The sequence below is a fragment of the Crocuta crocuta genome, unplaced genomic scaffold, assembly GCF_008692635.1.
Source record: "Crocuta crocuta isolate KB4526 unplaced genomic scaffold, BGI_CrCroc_1.0 scaffold110, whole genome shotgun sequence".
Classification (NCBI taxonomy): Eukaryota; Metazoa; Chordata; class Mammalia; order Carnivora; family Hyaenidae; genus Crocuta; species Crocuta crocuta.
The window spans coordinates 2,859,210-2,867,067 of NW_027527386.1; the positions used below are offsets into that span (position 1 = coordinate 2,859,210).

The 7,858-nt window shown below is 54.7% G+C and overlaps 1 pseudogene; it reads left to right on the forward strand.

Annotated features, from left to right (window-relative positions):
- The first annotated feature begins 7,063 nt into the window (after positions 1-7,063).
- Positions 7,064-7,156, forward strand: LOC144221618 (small nucleolar RNA U3; annotated as a pseudogene).
- The last annotated feature ends 702 nt before the right edge of the window (positions 7,157-7,858 follow it).

The following is a 7,858-nucleotide window of genomic DNA, read 5'->3' on the forward strand; positions in this document are numbered from 1 at the left end:
GGACAGCTCCGGCCTCTAAGCCCCACATGCTAATCAGACACAGACAAGGAAATACATTTCTAAAGAATATTCGCGCCTGTTGGGCGGTGATTCGTTCTGAGCAGGGGTAGGGCACGTTGGGGTTTTAAATAGGGGTCAGGGAAGGTCACCAGGAGGAGGAGTTGGACACGCAGCCTGGGCCCCGGAGGGCTGAACAGTTCAGGGACTGTCCCGACCGGGCCCTGGGGCCACCTGGCCCTACTCCTGGGGCCCCTGGGACCCTAGACCCTGGGACCCTAGAGGACGGAGACACATGGCCGCTTTCCAGATGGACACTCACAGCCAGAGGGGAGGTCCCGAGTTTGTCTCCCATCCAGCAGATCTTTGCCCCGCTTGAGGGTAGAAACCTTGCTTTGTGAGGTTCTAGAAGGCTCTAGAAAGTTCTGGAAACGCCCTCCCCCTGGAGATCCACATAATTGGAGACACTTCTCAGAGGGTACTTACTAGCAAGGCTCAGAGAGGGCGAGTGATGTGCCTGGGGTCACACAGCAGCAACCAGCAGACCCACACAACATACACCGACGCCCCCACTGGGAAGACCGTGTGGTTTTCTTTGCCGTTGATTCATAACGAACGACAGATGGGAAGTTGGATAGGGGCCCCCATTGGGTCACTGGGGCTGGTAGCCTCTGTCCTGCTCACCCCCTCCCCCGCCTCCCACCCACACCCGGATGGCTGTGAGGAGAGGTGCTCTCCAAGGCCCGAGGCCTGAGTGACTTCCACTCTCCGGGCAGATGAAAAGCAGAAATAGGCCTGAGCCACGCAGAGCAAGGGAACAGCGGACAGAAGTGACCAGCTTGGCAAAAACTGGGAGGCCAGGCTGAGTCACGGCCCAGGGCGCGGACGTGAGCACCAGGCCCAGGCCCCCGAGGGACAGCGGCCCCCAGCTCGCCACGGCGGCGGGACCCAGGCAGCATGGGGCCGTAGTGTCGCGGCTCCCGCGCTCTGGCTTCGGAGAAGCGGTCAGGCCCCTCAACACCCCCCCAGCACCCCGGCCTCCCCGTGCCTTTCTCCAGCTTCAAAATAAATCTCCCTTTCAGTTCCCTTAACCCGAGAGCAGCCCCCACCCCCGCCCCCAGCCCGTGCCAGGCGCCATCAGGACCCGTCACGTTTCATTTCATTCGGGAATAGCAGGGCGAGCTTATGCATATATATTTCACACACACACACACACACGCACACGCGCACACACACAGCACGAAAATATGACCTAATAAATTCTTGTGAGATCTGCACCTACTTGATCCGCACGCGGGTGAAGACTGACCACCTCGCCAGCCCCAGGAGGTGCCCGATGGTCCCCCACCCCCCCGCTCTGACTCCTCGCTGTTTCTGTGTTTGGGGAGTGCTTTTTGGTAATGAGGTTTATCTTGTTTTTCTTCCTCCCTCTCTCTTTCAATCTCTCTCTTTCTTTCCAAGAGAGAAAGGGCACAAGTGAGCAAGAGGCAGAGAGAGGGAGAGAGAGAGAATTCCACGCAGACTCGGCACTGCCAATGCAGAGCCCAAAGCTGGGCTCAAACTCACCCGACGTGGGGCTCAAACTCATGAACAGTGAGATCATGACCTGAGCCAAAGTCGGACGCTCAACTGAACTGAGCCCCCGAGCGCCCCTGGCTTTATCTTGCTTTTCATTCCTGAAATGTACGTGACGGCGGCGTCCCTTTCGTTGGCGGGCGGCTGGGGCGTGTGGACGACAGCACAGAACCGTGTAAGTTATCACCCGACGGAATGTAGGAATGTGCTTCACTCCGTGGTGGTCGGACCCTCGCCTCCTCCCCAGCCCCCCCGGAAACCGTTGATCTTTGTTGCTGTGATTTCTGAAATCCTTCTCCCGAGGTCACACAGAAGGAATCCTGTATTACGTGGCTTTTCAGACTGGCTCCTCTCACCGAGCATTTGAGACCCAGCTGTAAGCTGGGGGTGCACGGGGGGCCGTTCCTTCCGGCTGCTGAGCGGTTGTGGGGCCCCCACAGCGGTGCTCATCCGCAGGACACATCAGGGCTGATTCTAGGGCGCGGCGATCACCAGCCGCGCTGCCACCCACACGCGTGTTCAGGGCTCGTGCAAACATCCGTGTTCATTTCTCTGGGTCAGATCCCTAGGAGGGCCAGGGTAGCTGTTTAACTTTGCGAGAAACTGCGATCAGTTTCCCAAGTGACAGCACCAGTGTGCGTCCCCCCCGCACCCCAGCGATGAATGAGAGGTCCAATTGCTCTGTACCCACGCCAGCACTGCGTATTGTCAGTATTTTTAATTTTAGCCATTTTAAGGCGTGTGCGTCTCATTACGGATCTCGTCTGTGTCTCCCTGATGGACCGGCGGCCTTGAACACTCGTGTGCACGCATGCGACATCCGTGTGTGCTCCTTGGTGAAGCGGCTGGCCTTTTAGTGCCTCGTTTTCCTATCGCCATGTTTAGAAAATTCGCTGTGCGGGCTGGACGCGAGTCCTTTATGGGCATGAAGCTGGCAGATGTTTTCTCCCAGCCGCAGGTTGGCTTTCCATCCCCTTAACTGTCTTTCCTGGAGCAAAGGTTCTAAATTTCGATGATGGTTCAATGTACCAATTTTTTTAACTTCATGGTCTAGGTCTTTGGCATTTTAGCTGAGGTGTTTCATCTGAGAATCGTTGGGCAAACCTGATCTTTTCTTCTGGGGGTTTCATTGGTTTACATGTAACATTTAGAGCTATGACCCACGTGGAGTTCATTCCTGTATGAAAGTGGAGGTTCTGGGGCCCCGGGTGGCTCAGTCGGTTAAGCGTCCGACTTCGGCTCAGGTCATGATCTCACGGTTCGTGGGTTCGAGCCCCGCGTTGGGCTCTGTGCTGACTGCGAAGCCTGCGTGGGATTCTCTGTCTCCCCCCCTTCTCTCTCTCTCTCTCGCAAAAACAAATAAACAGTTAAAAAAAATAGTTAAGCATAAAATACTGCTAAGAAAAACAAAAGAACGGATGAATAGACTGGGTTATTCGCCCGAAGGAACACTGCGGCGGCCGCGAGGACTAACGACCACAGGGACACGCAGCATTCTGTGTCACACAGAGTGAGCCGAGTGCTAGACAGAAACGGCTCACCACAGTTCGTCTTGTGCAACCCTACTCACATAAAGTTCAAAAATGGAGAAAAGAAAACACGAATTTTAGGGTAGCTTAATTCAGCTGTACATTTGTAAAGAAAAGCAAGGAAGTGGAATTCAAAAAAATTAATTAAAAAAAACTAACTTGAACTTAAATAACAAATTTTTATTTATTTTAATGTTTATTTTTGAGAGAGAGAGCACAAGTGGGGGAGGGGCAGAGAGAGAGGGAGACACAGAATCCAGAGCCGGCTCCAGGCTCTGAGCTGTCAGCACAGAGCCTGACACAGATCTTGAACCCACAAGCTAGGAGATCAGGACCTGAGCTGAAGTCAGACGCTTAACCGACTGAGCCACCCAGGCGCCCCTTAAATAAACAAATCTTTAAAAACTAACTTGAACTTAAATAAATTTTAAAAACTAACTTGAATTTAACAAACTATAGAAATGATCCCTGAAAGTATAGTCTTAAAACTAACTTGAATTTAAAGACATAAAGTTAAAAAAACGAACTTGAATTTAAATAAATAAATTCAGGAACTCCTGGGTGGCTCAATCGGTTGGGCGTCCAACTTCAGCTCAGGTCATGATTTCGCAGCTCTGAGTTTGAGCCCCGCATTGGTTTCTGTGCTGACGGCTCGGAGCCTGGAGCTGCCTCAGATCCTGTGTCTCCCTCTCTCCCTCCCCCTCCCCCACTGGTGCTCTGTCTCTCTCTCAAAAACAAATACACATTAAAACATTGTTTTAAATAAATTAAAAAAGAAAAAAACTTGAATTTAAATAAATTTTAAATACTAACTTAAGGAGCGCCTGGGTGGCTCAGTCCATTAAGCGGCCAACTTCAGCTCAGGTCATGATCTCATGGTTTGTNTTTTAAAAAATGTAGGGGTGCCTGGGTGGCTCAATTAGTTAAGCATCGACTTCAGTTCAGGTCATAATCTTGCAGTTCGTGAGTTCGACCCTCATGTCGGGCTCTGTGCTGACAGCCAGAGCCCGGAGCCTGCTTCAGATCCTCTGGCCCCCTCTCTCTGTCCCTTCCCTGCTCACTCACTCTCTGTCAAAAATAAACAAACAGTAAAAATTAAAGTGTTGCTTTCTTAAAAAAATAAATACAATTTTAGAACCTAACTTGAATGTAACTACGTAAATTTTTAAAACCTAGCTTAAATTTAAATACATTAAAAAAAAGAACAGCAAGGAGGCAAGGAAGGACATTACATAAGCGAATCAATTCACAGAGGACACGGCGATCTCAGCATGTATGCGTGAGACACAGAAAAGCAAGATATGAAAGGCGGGAAAGGAGAAATCCACAGATCCACAAATCCGCTTCAAAACGTGGACACCCCTCTGGAAACACCACCATCAACCGCAGAGTCACATCAATATGGTGATGGGACTTTTGGTAAAAACAATGACAATTCAGCTGAGAGATGACAGTCTTTTGACTGACTGACTGATTGAGAGAGAGAGAGAGAGATCACGAGCGGGAAAGGGGCAGAAAGGAAGCAATGACGCTGGAATCATGACCTGAGCAGAGATCAAGAGTCAGGCATTCAACGGACTGAGCCACCCAGGCACCCAATGCTCACCTATTTTAAGCAGACAGAATTTTGCATTCATTTCAGATGTACAGCACGATGGTCCGACATTTGCGCCCATCGTGAAACCATCACACGATGGGTCTAGTTAACACCTGCAGTCGCAGGTGGCGACATTTTGTTCTCCCGGGATGGAGGCTTCTAAGATCTACTCTGAGCCACGTTCAGATGTGCGGTGCAGGGTCACTGACCACGGTCCCCAGGCTGCGCCGGCCACCCTGGTACCGCTGACGGGCCCCCGGTTAAATTTCAGCCTGGGGCTGCAGTGACATCCGGCACACGCCGCCTGGTGACCATCGGAATGACTTTCTGCAGAGAGACACCTGAGTGGGGAACTGCCTGCTAGAAGGGGTTTCCCAGGACTAGCTTTGGCCAAAGCACATGAGCCACTTACACCCCTCCCGACCCCCCCCTGCTGCCCCTGTGAGCTCTCGCAAGGCTGTGTCCGTTCCATCCCCCCCGCCCCGGCCACACCCAAGGTCCTGCCCGCCCCCAGCAAAGGCCCGAAGTCAATGCTGGGATAACAAAGCTTTTAACTGGTCACTTCTTTGGATAAGATGAGAAAGTCTCCACTGCAGGTTTTCTATCCAGGAGAACGGCCAGCACTGTTCAGGTACTTGCATACCTGTGTTCACAGCGGCATCACTCACGGCCCCAGGTTTCCATCGACCGGTCAGCGGGGCCGCCTTCGTGGGCGTAGGCACCCGGCTCTGCGGGTTTCCCGTCTTGAAATTCTCCTTAAAAAGTCTTTTTACACAAAGGCCCTGCCTGTGGTTTCATTTAGCTCCTGCCCGCGCCTCGCTGGACCGGCCGCGGCTGCTGCCCCTGTGTGGCAAGGGCTTGCCTACCGTCAGGGCAAGGGACCGGCCACTTCGTGCCTTGGTTTCCCCGTCGGAGCGGGAAATGCGCGTTGGAGCCCGCGGGTGTGCGCGAAGGCCAGCGAGCTTGGGAGCGGCCCCTGCTGGACGCGGCGGGCATGACGCCCAGGGGCGCCGGCTGCGTCGCGGGGCCTTCTCCTCCCCGCCGCCCACCTCCTGGATCCTGCGCCCTGTTCTGCCCCCACCTGGGGCAGCCCCCGCCACGCCCGCCCGCGGGGACCCCAGAGCAGTGCCCTCCGCCGTGGATCCCCGGCTCCGGCCTTCTTCCTCCCAAGCCCGTCCTCCCCACGGCGGCCACCAGAGGGCGCCCGTGAGCAGCCGACTCAGGTCTGGCCCCCCCCAAGGCCCGCCCCCCTCCTGGACTNTCCCCGAGGCTCTCAAGGCCCTCCACGACCCGCCCTCGCCCCTCCCTGCCCTCCCCTCCTCCCTCTCTCGCCTCGTCCCCTCTGTTCCAGCCACACAGGCCTTCTCACTGTTCCCCCAACATGTGAGCCCAGTGCTGCTGCCCCAGGACGTTTGCATGGGCTGTGCCCTGTGCCTGTAGTTTCCTTCTCGCGTGTATGGTCGTTCCCCATCCTGCTCCCCGGCTCTATTTTTCTTCACAGATTAAGTCCTGGTGAGAAGTGCTGCCTCCTATGCTGTATCCGCGGTGGCTGGGACCTGGCAGAGGAGACTTCCAAGCCTGTGCCTGATGAACAAGTCCGTGGAACGGGAGGCCATGCGGAGACTGAGAGCCTTGGACACGGCCGGTGGGAGTGTGAAATGGGCGCGCCGCTGCGGAAACGGGTTGGTGGTTCTTCAGAAAGTTAACACCGTGCTCCTGTGGTTCCCCGTGTGGCCGTGTAATCAAGCCGGAAAGCACACCCAGGTTCACTGCAGCGTGATTACCAATCGCCAAGGAGTGGAAATAGCCCGAGTGCCCACCGACGGACAGTAGAGCAGAAAGTGGCCCGTTTGTAAAATGATCACCCAGCCCCAGGAAGGAAGGACGTCCCGCCACCTGCCACCGCGTGGACGGACCCGGAGGACACCGTGCGCAGTGACAGAAGCCAGACACAGGACGCGTCCTGCGTGACCCCACCCATGGGGGCCCTAGAGCAGTCCCGTCCACGGAGACAGGGAGTAGATATGTGGGGGTGGGGCAGAGGGTGGGGAGCCGGTGCTTCTTGGCAACAGGGTCTCAGTTTGGGGAGATGGAAAGTTCTGGAGACAGATGGAGGGGTGGGTGCACGACAGTGTGACCGTGCTTGATACCTCTGAGCTGAGCAAGTAGAAAGGGCTAAACAGTACATTTCTTTCAAGAAGGCTTTATGCCCAGCGCAGAGCCCGGTGCTGGGCTTGAACTCATGACCCTGAGATCCAGACCGAGCGGAGATCAAGAGTCAGGCGCTTAACTGACTGAGCCCCTCAGGCGCCCCGTAAATGGTACATTTATGTGCACTTACCATTTTTTAGAAAGGAAAAACGTTAAGACTATACTTCAGGGATCATTTCTATAGTTTGTTGCTAGAAAGGAAAACCATCGGAGGGGAGGCTGCGGAGACCCACCTACTACAGGTGGGGGAGGGGACGTGCTCCCCAGGTCCACACCCGCAGCAAGCGGCAAGCCTGGCCCAGAACCTGGCTCCTCAGTCCCCTGCCCCCAGGTAGGAGGCGCTGCCCTCACAGGAGGCTCTAGCCCGGCAGCACAGGCCAATGAACTTGAAGTCAGGGTCTAGTAAGAGGCCCTCAGAGCAGGGGCCCCGGTCGCTGCCCGGGGCAGGGGCACGTATCCTGCGGCAGCTGTGGCCACGCGTCCCATGAGCTTGGACACCGGGCTGAAGGTGCTGGGGTCTCAGCCGGAGGCACTAGAGGCCCTCGGCACCCCTGCACTGCCCGCCACCCACCACGGCTGGCAACAGGAAATAAGCCAGAGCGGGCCACAGCATTTAGGAACAGAATTTATTCCAATTTAAAACAGAATTCATTTCAGGAGAAAGATATGAAAAGTCAATTTCCATCAGGTATCTCTGGATTAAGGGGTCAGGGCCCCGACACGTCGAGCAAAGCCTGCCGTCCAGCCCGCCTCAGCTTGGCAGCCTTGGCCCCAGGACGTTGGCACTGAGCTAATGTGCCCATCCCCCAGCGCGCACAATACATGCATTTCAAATGACAAAAGGTTTAAAAACAGTATTTTTATATAATATTCTTCTTTAAAATAGGTTAAGGTTTAAATCGTCTGAAATCAGGACTGTGTAATATACAAGTACAACCAGAGAGACCCC